Here is a 22591-nt window from a genome sequence, read left to right as displayed (position 1 = left end):
CAGCAGGAGGTGGCAGCTCCATGGGCTTCGCTGATTTCTTTGCCCACATGCACTAGGTAAGCAGACAAAAACTATACCCTCCTATACGTGCTTTATCCTCTGTAACCCAGACACTGTAAGAGAGCTCTGCTATACCAGGAGAGACTTATTAGCAGGGATATTAAAGACTCCCTGATAAAGAATCTGGCCATCCTCTTCTGTCATTCCCAATAAGATCTACTGCCCTCCTCAGGCTTTGCCGGCATGCCAGTTCATGTTGACCTTGGTAATAAATACTTCTAAAATTACAGAGATTTCCCATTGTGATCAGACAATAAACATTATCAGTCTTGTGTTTTTCCAAGGCAAGGGGCAGAGAAGCACTGATCAACCAGTGCATGTTAATGTATGTGAGGATATTGCAAGTTAAGTCCAAGGGCTTCCCAGATGTACATCAAGGGGCATGGCTAACATCTCCCTGGATAATCTCCATTTTTCCATTCCTTCACATTTGTAACAGAACTAGACAATAGCAAAATTGCCCAAACTTAGCAAGACTTTATTACTCAAAGCACTTTGGAGAATGGTCTTTATACCTATGGAAAGCTTCATAACATGCTTGCAGCCTATTTTCTATATTTAAGCTTGAATACCGCAACTTCTGCAGGAATACTACCAAAAAAAGAGGTCAGTAACTGTTAAACAGAATTTAATTTGCTGTCATTTATCCTATCAGGCTGCTTTTCAAAAAGCAATGTGAAATCAAGCTTGTTGAAATTCATCCATATGACAAATGCCTGTTTCCTGTCTCTGCTTCAATTTTATAGTGACTTCTCTGCCCTTATTAGATTTAGTACCTGCTGAAATAAAAAGAAAGAAATTCAAAATGGCAAAGAAATCTAAATCTGTGCCACAGACATGTCCAGAAATACTAACTAAAGGGCTGCCTAAACTCCAAAAGCCAGGACAACCCAAGTATGTTCCACTTGCAAATTATGAAAATTTTAAAAAATACTGTGAAGCTCTCTTCAGTCCTTCAGAAAGTTTCTAATAAACTATAAAGCAATAGATACAGTTTTTGGCAAAATTAGCAAGACCCCATTCTCAATACACTAGAAGCATTATTCAGTTGATACGAAGGAATTGCATGGATTTAACCTCAAACAAAATTTCAAACAGCTCTGTAACAACAGAAAGACATGATGAGACTGAGGCTGTAAACAGACCTTGCATCTTCCAAAACCCCTACAAACAGCATCAACACACTTTCAGAAAAGGTAAGCTTAAATTATTGAATTAATAGGAGCATAACATGCACTTGGACTATGAAAAGTACTTCCAGAACACCAAATTTCTTTGATAATTCCACTGGCATAACTAGTTTATAAATTCACGATATGGAGTAGATGACTCACTCCTAGCCTACCTTTAGTGTCCTCATACTGTTAACTCTTAGGGCCATGATAAGATGAGAGCAGCTTTCATAATTATGACAGACAGCATGAAGAACAGGGGGTGGTGTTTAAATTAAACTTTAGCTACAATTTACCAGCCATATCAGGAGCTGGTATAAAATTGCAGCACTCTATTAAGGCTGTAGTTCCACATAATTATTTTTACTGACTGTACACTGATTTAAGAGAGCTAACTCTCCCTCCCAGCTCTGGTCTCCTCACAGCAGAGTCCACTTCCACCTTACTTAAGCTGACTCAGTTACTCCCAATGCCACACTATAAACTAGAGCTGTGGAATCATGCTGATAAAACAATGTAAACATAAATAAATGAAACTTTAATGAAGCTAGGGTAACTTCCCCAGTTTTGAATCTAACCCTCTGCTGTTCATGAACTGTAACTCTTTGTCAATTTGGGGAATGTATTTGTGTCTAAACACTGACTGCAGGGAGACAGTGGCATTGAAACAGACCATCACATTCATCAGCTGCCTACCGGGTGCAAAGTGTTGGGGTTATTTTGGTCAGTGCTATAGTCTAATGTATGTATCACACTTCCCCCTTAGCATGAATGAAAGGTGAGGATGAACTCACATGTCTGCAGATAGTTTTAAATATACTGGAAATAACAGAGTTATCACACCAAATTTTTGTGAACTTCATCCAAACAATAATGAAACCGTAAGGTCCACAGAGGTGAACAGCATTTATATTTTTTCAGTTTTAAATATTGTTACTCTGCCCTCAGCCTTGGCTACAGCACAGTTGAGGCCTGCACTCCTCCTTTGGGAGCCTTGGAGAGAGCTGCTTTGGGGCTTTTTTGGGGGCTGAGACTCTACCATTTGGCCTCCAGCTGAGCTGCAGCATCAATCCTGGAGTGACAGCAGAGCTCACACATTCAGCTCATGCCTTTAGACAAGCACAAATAATTCACAGGCCAGTGGGTGACTGTGACAGATGGCAACCTCTGAGTGATGAAGGCCAAGTTCTTTGCTGAAGTGAACAGGGACAGCATGGCAGGACAGCCAGGGAAGCAGGGAGCCCAGCCTATCCAAAGTCACAGAGCAATTCCTGTATATTAGCAACCACTCATTTTCATTTCATCAGAACCTTACAGCCTCTCCCTGTTTCCACTCCCTTTACCTCTAATTTTCTCTCCTTCAGTACTCTTACCTTGCCTTTTTCCAGTCTTTTCCATTAGACACATCTCATTCCCTCATGTATCACTTCATGGCATGCACTGACCTCCTCCTCTCATTTTCTGAGCCAAATATCCTTGTCTGACTTAGAGATGTTTCCACATTTAAACTCTAGAGTTATGAAAGAGATAGTGGCAAAGGGTGGGAGGTTTGTGGAGTCAGCACACAGACACACAGTGCAGAGCTTCAGTCTGGAGCAACATGTTTTTAGATGGAGCATTGAGAAGACTGTTTGCTTCTGCTAGTTTAAATAAAATGAAATGAAAGGCCACAGCTCTGAACCTGACTCGTTACTGGGCACAGTCTGAGCTACTTTAGGCAAGCAGTGAGGTACAGAAGCAATACCAGCTGTAATTGCTGTAGGTCCTGATATGCTTAGAAATTAATCAAAGTAGTTACTGCAGAATACTTTCAAGTGATTTCAAGAGTTCAATTTCTACACAGACACTCTTACCCCAGAACAAATGTCCTCTTAGGGGATTCTACCTATATAATTAATTTAAAGTAGCTTGTTTGGGGAAAAGTCCAGGAACAGACAGATCTTAGGATTTAGCTGATCACACAGTGAAAACTTTCCAATCCAATTCACTCTCCCTACAGCTTTGTTCATTTTGTTTCAACTTCATTTCAAGTCTTTACTGGCTACTTGGGTTACTTCCACTACAACCTGTGATCTTAAAGAAGAAACCAGAAAAGGAAAACTATCCACTGCATTGAGGAGAAATGGGGATAGAGATAGGCAGGGCTATAGAGTACAGCATTTCCATCTCCAGCAATCAGCCACAACAATCTGTGGGTTGAAACCAGAGGGAGATCTCTCATGACACCAGGAAGGAGTTAATGTACAAAGCTGTAACACAAGTGGACTCAACACCAAGCAAGCAGAAGAGAGGGTGTGCTCCAGGATAATATCAATCTCTTTTTTCCAAGTTGACCTGGGCTTAACTGAAGGAGACGGGTTTGAAGTTTGTTTCAAATCTCTTTAAATAGATGAAAGTCTTTGAATTGAAAAGAGTGCATCAGGGCTTTCATGTGGCTCCTATCCCTCACTGTGAGACTACACCCAACAGCCAAGGAATATAAAGAGAGGTTCTGCCTCCTTACTATCTTGCTTCCTCTTCTCTGTGCCTGATGAAGTCCTGCTCAAACTAGGGGGAGAAGAGCTTATCTGCTATTGTAACAGAAGGAAAACATCACATCTCATGCTTATAAAACCCTATCAATTTGAACACCACTAAGTTCAAACTGCCAATAACTGCCATTTTCTATTAAAGAAGATGGGCTTCATAGTGAAGAAAGGAAGAATTAGTTGCACTGCTAACCACCTGGTCATGACTTGTTTTTCCACCTGATTTGTTTCCACCATAGAGTGTGCTTTGTGCAAACTTCTCTGTTTAGAGCACAGAGCTTTTTTTCCTTTCCTTTTCCTGAACTCCAGGAACTCCTGAACTCCATGGTAATCTCCCCAGGTTACAGTGGCAGAGCTCCAGAGGGCAAACAAATGCTGATCCAAAGCATTCTCTCACAGACCTCTTGCTACACATCCATTCATGAGGAATTCAGCAGAAAAAAAAAATAGCAGTGGTAACATTGGCAATGTGGCACAATTCACCACAGAAGACATACAAGATGAGTAAAAAGCAGAGGTAAGAGATTTTTTTCTGAAACAGACGTTCTGTGTACTGCAATCCCACTAAACTCCCTTTGGTAACACTTGCAATGCTGGAAAAACCATCATGTCAGAAATCCTAGCAGTTTCCAAATGTTTTATACCCACTAGCATCATCTTTATGACCTTCTGTCTTGGGGGTGGTTGTCATCTCATTGCAGGGGTTGCACACTGTTGTCTCCTTATCACAAAAGTTTCATGCCTTCTTGGTGTTTCTCGTGGGCAGCTCCTCAGAGCACTGACTCTTTCTTCTTCACAAAGCAGCCAACTGACTCCAGTTCCCTTCTCAACCAGCCACCCCACTCTTTTATAGCACTCTTCTTCTCATTGCTTACTGCTGTGGTCTGTTAAAGTCAGGCCTGTTCCTAATCTTTGCTAATTGGCCCAGCTGCAACTCCTTAGGGGTAAGATTACTTTCTACACTATCCTTATTTTCTTACATTCTATCTCCCTACAGGGGTCTCTCCAAGGAGTTTAAAGACCATCCTGTAGCTACACTACTCTGTGTATTAGTGACTACAAACCCAGCTCAGACCCAAGTGCTCCTTTTAGTACTCTCCACATTTTATCTTTGCAACCAAATATTTTCAAAAGAGCCCTTTACTCAAATTTTCAGAGGAGCTCTGGTGCACCACTTAAGCAGCTGAAGAGGGGAAGAGCTGCTAGAAATGTGCTTGGAGCTCTGCTGCTCGTGAGATGACAACCAAAGGTCAGACTTTTTCAGTACCAAAGGGACATACAGCATCCTAAGCACCAGGAAAACAGAGCCACACATTTAAGAAATCAGGAAGAGTTGGTAACTTTTGCCTAATTCTTCTGTAGCCATTAAATACATCCTAAATCAGAAAGCAAATATTCAGTACCATCTCTGACCACATGAAGTTGTTCCTGTTTTTAGTTTCTTGACCCACTCTGAGCCAATCTTGTCACCATTGCTTTAGAAACCTGATTTTATCTTTTTATCACTGCTGCTACAAGACAGCTGACTGCAAAGAACATGTCTGTAATGAAATCAGTTGACCCAGAAAAGAAGTGCTAACACCAGTCTAGATTAAAAAAACAAGTACAAGTAGATGTTCTCTCTGACTGCAGGCAGTCCATGCTAAAATGCTAGAGCAATACAGGCACTGTAAAATAAAGTCCCCTGAATCTGCCCATATGCCAGGTTGCTAAGCTTTCCTAAATTTTGCACAGGTTTAAGCATGTGGGTGACCTACTTAAAACAGTGTAATTAAAATAAGCAAGAGTGCAATTATCTTTACTATAAGAAGGCCTAAAGTTTTCTATTATTTTATCCTCAAAAAGCAAAAGCCTTCTTAGAAGTATTGTTCAGACAAAGCAATTTATTTTTGCAGGCTCTAGTTTTAGAGTCTTTTTAAAAATGTAGGTATTCACCCACTGACACAAAACTTGCTTAATAATACATGCCTGCTCTACTTATTTGTTTCATTTACCTTACAGTTTTCTCTAATATGAGGAAAGCTCCTTCATGAAAGGACAGATTTTTAATGTGCCAAGCCCAGGACTTACCAGATTCCAAAAACAAGTGTAGCAGCACATGTCTTCATCCAGGCTTCTATTAACCAGATGTTTTTCATCTTCTCTGACTCAAAAGGGTAATGCAAAGTAAAATAGTGCTCTCATACACACAAGACTTCAAATCCATCTCAACCGGTTTTCCCTGCTTATCAGACTCCAATGCTGTCTCCTAGCCTCTCAGTAAATCCCCCCAATTCACAGTGTCTCCCAAAGATCATAATAAAATCAAATATTTGTCTTGCATTCCTGAATGGAGTGTGCACACACGAAGACGGAATCAGGAAATTGTGGAGCAGAGAGGACTGGACACCAGAAGAGTCATACAAAATCACCCAAAGCCATTAAATTAAGAGCTTTCAGCTGCTGGCAAGCGTGTCTGGACTAGCTGAGGAAGAAAGAAGTCCAGTTTAAAAGAAGACCATGTGAAATGGCTCTAATTCCTCCAGGTAAAAGGTTTTTCTGTTAACATACTACAGTACCATTATAGTTCACACTGCCAACAGTAGACATCCAGCAGCACCACCAGTGAATATTTTAAATTACATCTGTCCTACTGTTCACAGCTAGGTCTGCTCTGGGAGCAGGTACCCAACTTCACTCCAGCTCCCTTCCTGCAGTGCTTGTTCACTCTGACTGCAGACACTGGGATCTTGGCAGTGCCAGAGGAAGAAAAAGCTCAACCTCCATCTCCCATTTGAGAGGTAAGGTGTGCAGGGCTTAAAACTGCTTTGTAGGATTGAAGAATTCCCACAGCTTCTGTGGGAAGCAGCTTCCCACAGAGGGTCTGGGATTCTGTTTGTAGTCAAATCTTGAGCACAAGGCCAGAATTCTCCTTTACTGCAGAGCTGACACTCCAGTCTGAGAGCTCATATTTCACAGTAAAAAAGTAATGAAAGGAGCTCCCATATTTCCTGGTTAACATTTCAGCCTTCTAAAGGGTAATAAACCAATATCTCCCTACAACAACAGATAAGCCAGACAAATAAAATGTCAAACTACTTTAGAAATAAGCTAGTCAAGATAATAGAATGAATCTCTTGAGTAGCCATTAATAGCATTTGGCAAAGATGATTCCAGAGGACATATGATATCTAATACAAAAGGATGTGCTATTTTTGTATCTCCCCTTTAAAATTAATTTAGTGCTGACAGGAAGATACCTGCTTATTATCTAAAACCTTCCCCACATCCTTAGGAGGAATGATACCACTAGCAGTTCTATGAAAAAACCAAAGCAGAGGCTGCATGGCCAGACAGAGGGAGCCCTGTGCTGAGACTCAAGGCCAGGGATCCTTATCCCAGCTCTCCTACCAGCCAAGTGACCATGGGGGCAAACTGCTTTCCCTGTCCCATATCTGCAGCGTGAGATTATCGCATGCTTCATGGAACACTGAGATGTATCAGCACAGAGTGTGCTGCAAGAGCTCTGTTTTTATTACCACCAAATTCCCTAGCTGCACAACTAACATAAAGGGAATAAAAACTCCATATCAACCAAATAAGCAGCTAAAGTTGTGAGTAAAACAGCAATATGGGATACAGATATATTTTTTTGCTTGCATTGCTTCCTGCAAAACAAAGACGACAGTAAGAGCCCGTATTAACAATTACTCAGAGTCACAAAACTGGAATATATCAGCTAGACCTAACTTCTCCTATTGTGCTCTCTGAATGACTTCCCATTATCACTATAATACAGCATGAAAATACTGCACTCTTCAGCCTCTATTTTTTGATTAACCAGGTGCTCTGGGAATTTCTGTCTATCCCCATTTGTAATTACTAGTTGTTATTGACATTTTCAATGTGACTTGCTCACAATTAAATCTATTTGGAAAGAAAAAAAACTTTTTTTTCTTCCATAGAAATGACTTACTTATATTTAAAAATAAACCAGACCTGTTAGGTTAAAAATCTAATTCTGATCCTTCCTTCTGCCTAGTTCTGATTAAGTTTTCCTCATTTTCCAGTGGCTCTGAAGAGAATTGGAGAAATTCACCATCTCTCAAAGGCAAGTGGAAACTTTGGAGAAGTTTGCAGTATGATAATGAAAGCCCTTGCAGCAAGCCTCTCATAATACCAGTTATCCTCAGGGTACCCAGCCCTCTGAGCTGGAAGGCAGAGATAGGGAGCAGAATGAAGCCCTCATAATTCAGGAGAACAGGTCAGTGACCTGCTGCACATCTAGACATACACAAGGCTATGGGCCCTGATAGGATCCACCCAAGGGCACTGAGGGAGCTGCTGGAAGAGTTTGCCAAGCCACTTCCAACCATTTGTCAGCTGTCCTGGTGAACCAGGGGGCTCCCAGCTGACTGCAGTCAGCAACTGGAATGCCCATCTAGAGAAAGGTCAGAAGGAGGATTTGGGGGAACTACACGGAGGTCATGGAGCAGACTGTCTTGAGTGCAAGCATGTGGCACATACTGGACAACAAGGGGATCAGGCCCAGCCAGGATGGGTTTGTGAAAAGCAGCTGCTAGGCTGCTTGACCAGCCTGATCTTCTAAGACAAGGTGATCTGATTAGTGGATGATGGAAAGGCTGTGGATGTGTCTACATGGAGTTTAGTAGAGCCTTTGACACTGTTTCCCACAGCATTGTCCTGGAGAAGCTGGCTGCTCATGGCTTTGGGTGGGTGCATTGCTCACTGGGTAAAAACCTGACCAGATGGCTGGGCCCAGAGGTGGTGGTGAGTGGTGGGTAACAAGTGGTAGCATGAGAGGAAATGGCCAAAGTTGCACCAGGACGGGTTTAGATTAGATAGTAGGAAAAACTTCTTCACTTAAAGGGTGGCCAGGCATTGGAATAGGCTGCCTAGGAAAGTGCAATCATCATCCCTGGAAGTCTCAAAAATGTGTGGATGAGGCACCCTAAGCGACATGGTTTAATGGTGAACATGGTGGTGCCAGGTTATTGGTTGGACTCCATGATCATAAAGGTCTTTTCCAACCTTAACAATTCTATGAGTCTAAGTGCTGGGGGATGCAGTAAGCAAAGCCCCAGCCCACGGGCTGAGGAAGGCATTTTTGAGGACTGTCTCGCACAATGCAGTTCTCCCTCTTGGTTGAAGTGCACACAGATAAGCAGCAAGAAACTCTTGATTTGCAAATATTTTCCCTGGTCCCAGATTCCCGGTTCTTTGTGTTCACAATTTGGGCTAAAAATCAGAGTTTCACCTTCAGGACTTCCATTGCCATTTACAGCTGGAAAAGGGCTTCTGAGAGTGAGATTTTTTCACTTCTTATTGATTACTGCTGTCAAAGGAGCCTGTAGGTTTTCTCCATCCTGTCAACCCTAAGGTGTTTAGTATGGCAAACCAGCCTCCTTGTCAGCAGTGAGATGAGAAGCAGGAAGAGCTAAAGAAAAACAAACGCTGGCAGGGAAAGCGAAGCATTATTCCTCTCCACAACAACTCCATTCCTAACATCAGGCATGCAGGTAGAAAGCCTCTTCATGGCACAAAGATCCTTTTAAATCCTTCAGAATCTACAACCTGACAGCTTCTGGTCTAGACTCCTTGTCTGTGTGCAAGTACTACACTGACACAGGCAGCCTTTCCCCCCTCTTTGTGTCAGGAAAGGAACACCACAGTGTGCCACTTCTCCACAAGGTCATCTCCTTGTCTGCACAGCAGAAGTGACTATTCTGGTTAAATCTCACCTCCCAGTGACAGCACACTGAGATAACAATTCACACTACCTGATTTCCATGGTGAAATGCTACCTGGGAGACTCACATTTTCACATTTCTTTTGTATGAAGTACAAACACTTACTATGTGCATAATCAAACACATTCACTGTCAGCCCAAAGAGATGCCCTCAGCACTCATTCACCATGTTTACCCAAAAAGCTCTACCCCAGAAATTACTGTTTCTCCTTCACCAGAAATAAGTGTTTCTCCTTAGTCTGTAAAGACCCCCCCTTAAAGACTCAATCTAAGAAATTTCTGCAGAGGAACAGATTTTGCTTGATTTTTTTTTCCCTGCACACTTTATAAAGCAGTGCTGTGCACAATGCTGTAAGGATGAGCAAGTAAACATGGTCTTAAGAGTTGTATCTTCCAAACCAGACAGTCATCCTGTGTGAATATTTACAGTCACAAAGAAAACAAAGCCTCCCACTCTTCTTCAAACCTTGCCTGGAAGCTCTGTAGAGTTAAATATATAACAATACAAAATCAACAAAATCACTAACAATGCATAAAATTGGGTCAGTCCAACTGCTGAAGGCTTATACTTGCTGCATCTCCTTGGCCTAAATCTGTAATTCAGTTTGAGAGTTGAAAGCAAAGTTGTTCAAGTTTTGACACAGTAATTCAGTAAATAAAACCAAAAAACCCTAGTCCAATTAAAGACTATATTAGTGGGTAAATTATGGCCACGCTACCAACAACTACACTACCTGCTCCATTTAATTGCAAAACCTAAATAGACAGAAAAGCCCTTTTGAGGCGCCCAAGTAACAACAGGTACTTTAGCTTTCACAGACCAAATGAAGGGAGAAAAAGTAACAAAAACAGTTATTTTCTAGCATAAATCACTGAGATTTATTCATTCAATTTGATTGACACAGGGTAAGATTAACAACATAGAACAGATCTTAATTCCACAAGTAACTTAACATGGAAGTTATAGATTCAAAGATACACATCAGAAACAAAAAAAATACATTTTAAAAAAGTGGGAGGAAAACCCACACAACCAAAACAAAGAAACAAACAAACCCCAAACACCATAAAACCAAAGCAATCCAAGACCTAGATATGTAGGAGCAGGAGGAGAATTACTGAAAATCAAGCAATGCAAAACTTCCTAAGAGAGATGCCACCCTTTTTAGGGTGTGAGATTAACCAAGTCAAAAGTTGATATCAATTAACATCAACGGACTTCAATTCCACTTCACACTATGGACCTTGATCAAATCCTCAATTTACCTGTGCTGCAGAAGTCCACAAACCTACATGGACTTAAATAAACACCTGCAATTCCCAGTGCAAAGGGACACCATGTCATGGTGATTGTTTCTCTGAGTGTCTTCAGTAGCTTGCAAACAGTGAGGACTTGCTGTTTGCTATCACCTGTACTTTCTTTTAAACTGAAAGCCAGAAATTATTTTTCTTTCTGGATTTTTGACAAAATCTGACTTTCCTCAGGTTGGGACTGGTCACTCTGTTGCCTGTAACTGCTTAAAAGAATCCAAAATAGGAAGTATTCAAATAAAATAAAGGGAAAATACTGAGCCTCTATTGAAAAGCTTCACCACTTCAGATATACCCACTTGGAAGTTATTACAGTGTTTTATTTCCAGCTTTAGTCTTCCAGAAGATTCAGAAATATTTTTCCCTACTGGGCTTTCAAAGGGACTGAACATAAACACCAATGCATCGTCATCTTCCTTTCTGCCTACTTCAGGAGCTGCACTCTGTGAGATAATCACAAATATATCTCAGTCTCTCAGCCATTTGTTGCTGGGTGATCAACTATATAGGTACAGCAACTCTGTCAGGTGCTGCAGCACCTCTTTTTTTAATCTGTTGATCTGTCCCTTTCCTTCCCACAGTGCGTTCTTCTACACCTTCACTGTTTTTATAACATGATTTCAAGGATTTGACCTAGTTTTTTTTTCCTATTCAAAATACATATGCTGTGCAAAAAAAATTTAAATTTGGGGGAAAGAATGAAGATTGGCAGATTTCATGCATGACTTTGGTTTTTATCTATTATTTCCATTTTTTTTTCTCGAACAGTGGATTCTCATATCAGCATTTGTCATAAAGCAAACAAACAAGGAAAAAAGTGATCTGAGTATGAAGGAATACAGTTGTGCTCAGTATTCAGGTAAACAGCAGCCACATCATATGAAGTTAGTTTGCCAGTAAGAAAAAAAAGTGGATCCTGGGCTAATAATTCAATTCCCACTTCAGTCCCCTCACACAAAGGGCTCACTACAATGTCTTTCCAGGCCACCACACCCCAGGGGAAAGAAGGAAACACAACCCACATCAGCAGTAAGCAACATCTCCTGGTACCAGTCTGATCCATTATATTAACTGTACTACTTTCTGCAGATTGTCATTTCTGCTCTCTACAAAGCCATTCACTGAGGCCTGCAGTTGAAATGTAATTATCTACTCAGAAAGTTATTTCAAATCAATAAATAGATCACAATTGCTCACGTACCTAATGGAGGAACAGGAGCTCAGAGCACTTGATGTGATCCCAGTTGACAAGGTGGCCTCTCTGCAGCAAGCACACTGGGGACCTGCAAAACAAGGCCTGTGTGTCAGAAGTTGCACATCTTTTACAAAATACAAGGAAAAAAACTCTTTCTAACAGTGCCTTTGAGAAGGACAAAAGAGACCTCCCCCTCCATTAACTATGGAACCTAATAGAGAAAAACTGGCAAGGTGTGACTGTAAAGGATGGTGCATGAAACCACAGCTTGGCTCCTGAAGTTGTCAGAATGACAACACCCACCAATGGCAGCAGGAGCAGAACAAGGGGAGACATCATGTTCTAAAGCTGGTGGGATGATGTTCTTCACTCTCAATGGGATTTAAGCTCCTTTCTCCCATGGGCACTTCTGAACATCGCAAACAGCTTGTTTCCACTTAGCCCCATGCCCAAGCACTTCATTAGAACAGGGCAGCATTATCAGCTTCTTTGCATAATCTGAATCCTATTAAACACTGGATCAGATATGAGCACTTCATAGACTTGAGATTCAAAGAAAACACGTACATAAATTCTACACATCCAGAGTATATAATGTATCAATCCAATACTGGGGGGCGGAGGAGGTGGGGAAGTTCATTGAAAAACAAAATACAAGAAACTGAAAAGAAAAATTTAAAATCAGCTTTCTAAAATCAAAATATTTTCATAAAACACAGAGCATTAGAATCTCTGTCTTGCATACTGTTTTGGTTTTCAAGGATACTTCTGATTTTTTTTTGTATAACCACAGAAACTACTTTTTCATTTATAGCTTTAAAAGAAAGCAGAGCTCTTCCCAAAATCTCATGGATACAGAAATTGAAAAGATTTTATAAAACTTATTAAATAAAAAAAAAAAATTAAAAGAACCCCATTCGTATAGCAGCAAAAGGCATCATTAGTGGGACTATACTGTACAAAAGAATGAAGTAACTGTACATAGCACTGGACGAGACAAGGCAGATGTAAAATTAAACCTCCATCTCAGATCAGGTCATTGCCCACATGATGCCCTGTATTAAAACTGAACTTCACAGAATCTCAGGCTGGTTGAGGTTGGAAGGGAGCCCTGGAGGACATCTGATCCAACTGTCTGGTTCAAGCAGGGGCACTCAAGAGCAGGTTGCCCAGAATTGTATCAAACAGCTTTTAAAGGTCTCCAACCACAAGGCTGCACAACCTCTCTGGGCAGCCTGTGCCAGCACTCAGTCACCCTCACAGCAAGAGTATTTCCTGATATTCAGACAGAAATTCCACTGTTTCAGTCTGTGCTTCTGCTCCTGTCACTGGGCACCACTGAAAAGAGCCTTACTCCTATCTTCTTTGTACCTTCCCTTCAGCTATTTATACATATTGATAAGATTCCCCCTGAGTCTTCTCCTCTAAAAGCTGAATAGTCCCAGCTCTCTCATCTCAGCCCCTCTCCATTACTCATCTCTGTGGCACTTCACTTCCATCATGATGAGACTCACATACAAATGCACACTGCTTCCCCACTGCACATGAAGTCTCATCAAAGCCCACAGGAGACTTGGCAAGTGCAGATGTTAGATCCCCTCCCAATGCAAAGTGCCTGGGAATCAACACCCCAATAACTTGTTACCAGCAGATTTCAGTAAAAAGGTGACAGGGTGACACTTCCCTTCTTCCAGGAGCCCAGAGACCTTGAGAAGAAATGATTTACCAAGTGCTGTGGCTCTATTCGTGCTTCTCATCCCCCACCACGCCAATTAAGGAGTGGCTGAAAGGTTTTGAAGGGAAGGCTTTTAAGCAAAGAATGCTATAAGTAGAATAACAAGTGGTTTTATGCCAATGCAATGACTTCCATAGTTATTAAGGCAAAATTAGTATATTTAGAGAAACAAAAAACACCGGGAATGGACAATTAAGAGCACAGATTAATCCTCAAAGACAAGATGCTTAAAGACCTAATAAAGAAAATTTAATTTCCTTTCAGGAACGGAAATGAAATCTTGCGAAACAGAAAATACAGACTTATAAACACTCTGGAAAGGACATATGATCAAATGAAATGCAATTGAAAAAAATGCAAAAAACACAGAAATTTGTGACATTTAGTGACTACAAGAAAATCGACCGGGATTACATGAGGTGCAGCACAAAGGACCAAAAGATGCCAAAACTAACCTCACAGATGTTGCAAAATCAGGGCAAAAAAATCAAGGAGGAAGACACAACTTTGAGGGGAAGATATGAGTGACATGGCATGGATATGGAAAAAAAATCTTCACCAAAGTGAAAGCCATTAAAAGGCATGGGATGCCATGAAGTGCAGGGACAAGGACCAAAGCTTGCCCAACTGATCCCCATTGAAATCGCAAGATTTCATTTCCCTTGCCAAAAGGAAATAGCCTGACTGAAACCAGTGAGATCAGAGAGAGATCTAACTCTTTCAAAAGGCCTGCAAGGCGTTTGATGCTTCTTTTACCAGCAGGCTTTCCCTGCCTTTGGTTGAATCTCATCCAAAAAGGTGAACTTCAAACACCTTTTTCAAGTAAAGAGGATGACACTGGAGGATGCCCTTTATTCAACCAGACTCAATCCACAGGAACAAACACAGATGTTCAGCACTCCTATCTTCTACTTCATGGCTTGAAAAAAAAAAACCTGCATGGTCTAATTACTGAATAAATAAAACAGATTAATTAGACAGTCAGAAGAAATAAGGCCATTCCTTCCCATTTAAGCACACAGTACAGGAGACATACCAAGAAGGAAAAAAAAAATCTATTGCATACATTAAACAATTCAAATACAGCACTAGAAGATCTTTCAGGAAAGAAGTAATTCTAGTTGGGAAAGGAGACTATGAACTACTGATTGCATCAATGTGTCCCTACTCACTTCTGAACACTTCTGCTGCCTAGAACAGCATTACTGTGTCAGGCACGGAGCCTGGAGTGCCATGCAAGGTACAAAATCTGCTCTCCCTCATAATGTCTTTTATCCAAATCACATCCATACCACAGGAACAGATTATTCACAACTGGGAAAATGCATCCAAAGTCTATTTCCCAGCAGCTTTTAAGAGAGGACTTCATAGAAGTGAGGCATGAATGGAAATCATCTTGGGAGAGTGCTATGCAGTAAAAAGGACTTCATCGGGACAAATGTGTCTTTATTTTTGTTTCCAGCTTATTAGAAAGAAGAAAATCCCATATTTGCTCCAGTTTCAAATACCAAAAGCAACAAAACCAACAAAAGTTTGAGTAAACTTATAGGTGAATTGTTTCTGCAATGTTTCTGCTTTGTTTCCAAGCCAAGAAAGTGCTTGTATGTCTTCTGTATACTTGATCTAGCTTGATTTATAGCATTAGATAGAGAGAGAATTTGCTTGACCTAGTGAACTCTCCTAGAGATCACCACGACTTCAACTCTTTCACTGCAAATTCTTCCTCATTTTAGCACAGCATTCTACATATAAAAATACAACTGACCAGACACATAGCCTTCTGAACTTTTACCTGAAGCCAAGGAGAAGCTCTTTTGCCCACCTAACGAAACATATCTATGGGCAGCAATGCTAAAATCTAAAACTTAATTAATTATAAAATTACGATAAATAAAATTAATAGCATAGAAACCATTATTAAAATCTAAAATAGATTTCTTCCCTTTTCATTAATCTTTTTGTTTTATTAACTTAAATTTTCATGTCTGCCAGAAAACTAGATAACAAGGAATGTCAGCATCCATTTTGTTGAAAGTGTCTAAAACCATACTGACCCCATCAAAACACTGACCACAAAGTTCTCCTTTTAACTTTTTCATTTAACTCTCAAAGGATAAAGAACTCGAGGTCTCTTTGTTGTCATAATCCGGAAGCTGTGCTAGCCCAAGACTGCAGCTGTTGATTTTTCACTGCGGTTAGTTCACATTATTGCACTGAACAAGCTCAAGGCCAGTGCAACTTCATGCTTACTTGACATCAATCACACTGAGACTTTTCAAACTCTTGCTACAGAAGCTCCCTTCAACAAAAAGTTAAGCTTCTGAACTTGTGATTATGTATTCAGCCTAACTAGTCCCAGTTAAAGCAAAAGGGGTGTAACGTCAAAAAATCTTCCTGTCCTCTTTTTTGCTTGGTGTTCATTTAAATTCTGCCTGTCCTGGAAGGAGGAAAGTGCTGTAGATGTTTTGAAAGATTAAATGAGAGTTTATTCAATAGCACTGCAGTCAATACTTTCTTTAATCAAATAAAATAATATCCTAGGAACATATATAGTAGATTGTTTGTATGAAAGTTTCAATAGCATTCTTAAAAATGCATACCTGGTGCTGACACTGAAACATATCCAATCATCTTAGAATCATAAATAATTACTTTGAAAACTTCATACAAAGGCAAATTCCTTGCTCTTCTGCAGCTGTTTCAACTGATACAAAAAGCTCCGTTTTCAGGGGGAAGAAAAAAAGTATCACAAACACAAACCAGATAGCTGAAGGGCAGTGGCTGTATGGCCAATGTTAAACATATTAGATTAAATAAATTATATTTTCATCATGTCCTAAGTGCAACAAACAGGGCAGTCTGTGTCCTGGGAGGGAAGACATCTCTAGCTCAAGACCTCCATGCCTTGGTACACAAGGTTCAGCCTTGGCTGAAATTTGGGATTAAGAGCAGGTCTGACTCAGCTGCCAAGGACAGCCAGGCAGCTGAAAGACTGGGGAACTCTCTAAATGCAGATTAGAAAATACATGAATGCCAGCCATGTGAGCCACAGTCCTTGTCCTTCCAGCTGGAGAGCTCTAATGAGCATAATCTTTGCAGGTGGGTCTCACCTGTGAGTGTGTTTTTAAGCAAGGAGGATCACATCACACACACAGACCCATCGGACCCAACAGCCATTCATTACCTCTTCATCTCCCCTGATGTGTGACACTCCTTACCAAAAGAAGCTTTGTCAGAAAACAAATTTTTCAAAAACAGTGGCACACTGAAGACTCCGTTTTTCGCCAGGACTCAAAATCAGTACATCTTCAAGTCCTTTGTGAAACATTTCTTTTCAGCATTATTAATTGCATTGTTTTCATTTCAAGAGAGAAATGATTGACAAAATGCTTTACCACCATAAAGAATCACTAATTCTGACATTTATGTGGAAAAAGTGACTATCAAAAGAGTCATTTTGGTGTAGGAATTTGACAGCTCATTGACAACAGCCCTCCCCACCCCTGCCGTGTCCATGGAAGAGCCCTGATGGTGCTGTCTGCCTCCTTAAGACAGCATCATCTATAATGCCTACTACCAAAAAGCAATTTAAAGCCTGGGGTATCAAAAATCAATTGAATCTGCAATTTCTCAATGCATGGCCTCCTGTAGCTGATTTTTGCCTTCTCTATATATCCTCATCTCACTATTTGCAGAGATCCTCAGGGATCACATTGCTCTGCATCTCCTGAAGCAACAGAGCAGAAAGAGAAAAGGACTGAATTGTCTTTCTCTCTTTACCTTGACAGAAATAACTCTACTCCTGACAGGCTGCACGGTAGCAGAATGCTGCAGTCAACTATTTGATAAGAGAAGGCAGGAAAGATGAGCTTCACAGCCTCCCAAATCCAACACAGACATCTAAATATGTTATCCCTTGCACTGCATATTAGCTTGGCACAGAAAATTTTTGTGTCAATGCTGTATACAGATTGTTCACAAGTAAATAAGATTAGAGGCCAAGGCTGGGAAAGCTCATTCCCCAAATAATAAATTCCAGCAGCTCAAACAGAGATCAGTACCATGGAGAATAGGACAGTAGTGATTGAAGAGAAGTCACCCAGCTTCACCCTGGAGCAACTCATGTAGCTGAAGTATTCCAGAGAATAAATCCCTATTTGATCTTCTCACATTTTCTCATCAGATATAATTTAGCAACAAGTATGCCTAAACTGTCCAGAAGCCAGCACAGTCCTGAGGAAAACAAAACCTTACATCAAGCTTCTGAAGGTTGCAGGACCAGATACAGAAACGAGACTGCAAGGAAGTGAGGATATTACTCCTGTCCTCAGAGACCCAGCAGACTTCAGAAAAATGACAAAGGCCTTTTGCAATGCATTTCAACTTCAGCACGTGAAATCAGAAAGATTATAAAATGTCAAGGCAATTCAATCTTTTGCTTTTGCTTACAAAGAGCAAGCCATTTATCTAAAGCACATTTGAGGGGATTTGATCTTATCTGATTCTTAGGAGACGTTTAAAATAACAGGACAAGGAAGGTAAATTCTGTACTCCAGCATATGACTTCAGAGAGCAGGGACAGTTATGCAGGTGAGAATAAGGAGGAAATTCGTGTAGGATCACACCTGCCCTCCTCCCTAGCTTTCACTGACAACTGAACTATTGTGGTTCATCCCTAATAGCAGCAGTGGCAAGGACAAAATTACCAGGAATTCACTGATTGTCAGTCTCCCAATATCCAGCACTGCTGCTGGCAGCAGTTTTCAGGGAAATCCTCATATACAAGGCACTGAAATGGAAGAGTTCTGATGCTTTCTGCTTGTGCCTGGGGACACCTCTGGCTGGGCTCTGTTCAGCAAGATGGGTGATCAAGACTTCATCCCGTCCCAGCTATGCCTGCTTCAGTTGGGCTTTCTTTGCTCTGGGACGAGACAGGAGCATTTAAAACACAGAAAATTTCACATTTTTTAAAGCTCTTCAAGTACCATGCTAGAGATGAGCACATTCTTTCCTGTGAAGACACACAACACTCAAAAACACTGAGGTAAATTCAAATAAAGAGGGTTTCATAATTTTCCTGACTTTCATAAAGTTTTTCTGGTTTCAGGCTGGCATTTCTGGTGTTAAAAAATAAAAATAGAATGGAGGAAAAGAATCCCTGCCAAGAACAACCAAAGCCCTGGTAAGTGAGAAGATACTCATCTCAGGAATAACACATTTATTTGCTATGGAGCTGTAATGAAGGTCAAACCCTTTGGGCCTTGCCTTGGTCACACAGTCTTGTGCCTGGCCCTCTGCCTCCCTGCCCCATGTCCAAGCACTGGATCACTGCCTTTTGGGCCATGGACACTGCTGGGCCATTTCAGGTAACGACACAACCTTGTCTGCATATTCGAGTTTTCTAGGCCTTAAAAGCTCCTTTAGGAAAAAAAAAAAAGCCTCCTCCCTCCCAGCTCTAACTATAACCTGTCATACAACCTTAGAGAAGTATAAAATTATTTCAGCACAAGTCTAACATGCAGCCATCCATACTGCTAGATGATCCCTTTTCAGTTGAGCTGTTCAGTAGCAATATTTTCTAATACTTTCCTCTTTGCCACAAAGCAAATCATTGAAAATTCTGTAACAAAACCACAGAGTTAAGTTGCCCACTTACCTTTCTCTATTATCTAATTTGCATTAATTACATTCAGCTTAATGGAAGCAATTATTTAATTAGTTCAAACTGGTGGTCATGTACATACTCCTGTTGAAATATTTTGGGTTGGACACAGACCAATTACCTGATGAATTGCACAGCACCTGATCACAAAATTATGGAAAGTTCAACGGAAAACTCTCTAGATAGTACATAGCTTTTGTTTTCAAAAAACCGTGATGCCAGAGGAATGAAACTCAGACATTGATATATCCAGCTTTGAAACACTCACCCTTCCATTAAATGAGTTTAACTGGTGCAGAAATCAGTAAATTATTCCCCACTATTCCCACCAATATTAATGTGACTGCTGCTGATATGTACATTGTAGGGGACAGGCTGAGAACCCCACTGCACTGAGAGCTGAGTACTCATGCGCATACAGCATTTTAAGAAGCACACATCTAGATAGCATCCACAAAAGACAGGAGAAAGAAGGCTGGCCTATGTGTCTTTCTTGAATTTAAGACACTTCAGGTACTTGCCTAAGGACACTTCAATGAAGTTCATTTTGTCTGGGAATTATTTTAAATAATGCCTTTAAATATACATTTCTCCCACCTTGTAAAGACAACTGTGCCTGGAAAGTTTATGGAGACAGACACAGTTTAAAAACACCTTCTTGAAAAACACCTACCTCATGTGAAGAACAGAGACAGCAATGAAAAGCTGAGACTTTATCTGGCTGGAATTCAGAGTGCCACCAAAGAGAATGGCCACTCTTAGGGATCACATAGGATTGGTCCAAAAAAATGCACTTCAAACGTGAAGGTTCCTGTGGAAAGGCCAAGATATTAACCAAAATCCTCAGCTGACCTCCAGAGAATTTATAACCAGATCACAAGACACAGCCTTAACCTATTTACAAGCAGAAGAAATCCACATGTGATGCTGATGCTCCCACCACCCTCCCACAGGGATGGATCACAGCACACAATGTGCAGAGCTGCTACAGGCCTCCCGAGGCACTTGACAAATCTATGGCAAATACACCTAGACCTCATTTTTTAGAGGGCTGCAAGTCAGCTGAGGATGAAATGAGAAGGGACTGACAAAGTTTAAAAGACCAATTCATGGGTCTTGCTCTGCAAAGCAGCTGCTCACACCTCACTGGTAATTTCTCATTAGCACTGAGTGTTTGCTCTCTGGGAGCACTCAGTCATTTTGTACCACACATGAAAGTCCCAGCCCAATACCAAAGGGCTGCCTTTCCTTCTTTTTCTCCTCCTCCCCTTAATTAAAATTATTAGGCCCTATCCTGTTTGTTTTAAACAGCAACTTCTTTACATTCCCACTAAAATTATAGAAATATATGAAGCTTAAGTGCCATTCTGCACAGAGGGTGCTGAAAAATTAAAATCTTTTTCTTCATTGGAATGAGTCCAAAATATTGTCCTGCCAACTGTGGTTCTAAAGATACAGGCAAGATAAATTGAACAACACAATCTACACTTTAACAAACTAGAGATGTATCTGACTCCCAGATAACTGACTAACAAATCATTGACAATCAGAGAAATTAAGGCCAGAATACAGAAATTTCTTCTCCCACTTCCTATCACCTTCACCAGCACATCTTGTAATGATCCCAGCTTTTCATTCTACAGGATATTAAAAAAAGGAAAGGCAGACAATTCAAAATTTATGAGGAGCCAAGCGACCCTACTGAGTGCCACCTTTCTTGTTTCATTCCTCATGCCGCTGGCAAAAATTAGGTTTGCAGTCTCCCTCACTTAACAGCCCTATGTATCTTGCATTCATTTGTCTCCCTGTCTAGTAGCTTTTAATAGCATTTACCAACATTCATTTCTTCTCAGCTGCCTTTCTCCCTCCAGGGTTCTCAGTACAGCCTTATGGGAACTCAGGAAAACACATTTTCTACCGTTTATGTTCCCAGCTCCTCAGGGCAAGGCACTGTACTCACTCTCCTTGGGCAGAAGAGGAGCAGGTGGGACACTTTCCACTACAGGCTAAAAAGGCTGCTATTTAAACCTGGATGCTTACAGAAGTGACTTGCTGGTACCACCAGAGGCTCAGGAGCAAAAAATGAAAGGGTAGTCAAAGCCAAGTTTTTTTCCTGTACAGGAGAGCTGTACACAGGAATCAGGCCAGAAGGGTTGGGGTTTAAAATATAAGACAGTATAAAAATGCAAAAGTGCTTTTTCTTGGCAGGTATTTGTTCCTCATTCCCTGGGTTTTCTGTATATGTTCTACAGTATTTAAATCTAGCTGTTGAAGCCTCAAAAGCACAAAGGTACCTAATACAATATTCCAACCAAGTTCCTCTAAGAAATGCCTCAAAGCCATTTGACTGAAGGAAGAAGCAGAAACATTTACCATCAGGTGGCCTTCTCAGCTACAGAAATTTGCATCACAAGCGTCAGCACTCTAGTGCTATTTCTAAAGCTAAGTTTGCCAGAGCTGAAAATAATATTCAGTAGCAATAAAAACTACTGACTGTGGCTTGTAGTGAAGGAAAACTTTCTGGATAACAATTTCAAACCATGGTTGAGACACCAATCTGTGTGTGGGACCAGCAAGACTCAGTGCTGCTTAACAGCCAAGAGGCTCCAAGGAGGCCTATCTTTTGCAGAGTTTCAACCTCCTGTCTTTCAAAGCAGAGGGAAAAAAAAGACTGTAGCAAAACTGAATTGAAAAGTAAGGTGCCAAAGCAAGAGAAAAACTGGGGCTCAAGAGAGGTGATGTAATTTTCTGACATAATCAGGACTTGTGACTCTCTCCCAGGTGGAATATACAGAAGGTTAGATAAAGATGTGGACAGACAAAGCAGCATATGGAAGTCTAAGGAGAACAGCACACAAAACCTTTTCTGAGCCACTTGCTATCCCAGAGGCTAACTTAGACTGGGCTTCTCTTCCTTGTGATAAGAGAAAGTGAGGAAAGATATGGCATGTCCTGGATAATATCTATTCACAATATAATACTTAGAAAATCTTGTTTCCTCAAACAAAAAAGAAAAAAAAAGAAACTGAACAGCAAGACAAAGTTGTTCAAATTCTATTTCAGCTTCAACATTCTTGTCAACTTGTCCTGCATACAAACCTTTCTTGTCAGCCCTTTCTGGACCCCTGCTACTAGTCCTGACTGCTCACAGGCCTGCCTGCCAGTACCAGAGATGCTT

The 22591-nt window shown here is 40.8% G+C and overlaps 1 protein-coding gene across 2 annotated transcripts in view; it reads right to left on the bottom strand.

Moving 5' to 3' along the window:
• Positions 1-22591, bottom strand: part of TSPAN4 (tetraspanin 4) — a 398612-nt gene that overhangs the window by 255681 nt on the left and 120340 nt on the right. Inside the window, exons 3-4 of one of the 2 annotated variants that reach the window (XM_031055730.1) lie at positions 20087-20224; positions 12023-12104 (exon numbers count right to left, since the gene is read on the bottom strand). The gene's annotated coding sequence lies outside the window, so the exon portion shown is untranslated. The remainder of the gene's footprint in view (positions 1-12022; positions 12105-20086; positions 20225-22591) is intronic. The other variant, XM_031055729.1, reaches the window with a different exon arrangement.

The sequence above is a fragment of the Geospiza fortis genome, unplaced genomic scaffold (assembly GCF_000277835.1).
Source record: "Geospiza fortis unplaced genomic scaffold, GeoFor_1.0 scaffold66, whole genome shotgun sequence".
Taxonomy (NCBI): Eukaryota; Metazoa; Chordata; class Aves; order Passeriformes; family Thraupidae; genus Geospiza; species Geospiza fortis.
Note: the sequence above shows the minus strand (reverse complement) of the source record. Positions and strands in the feature narration are given on the sequence as shown.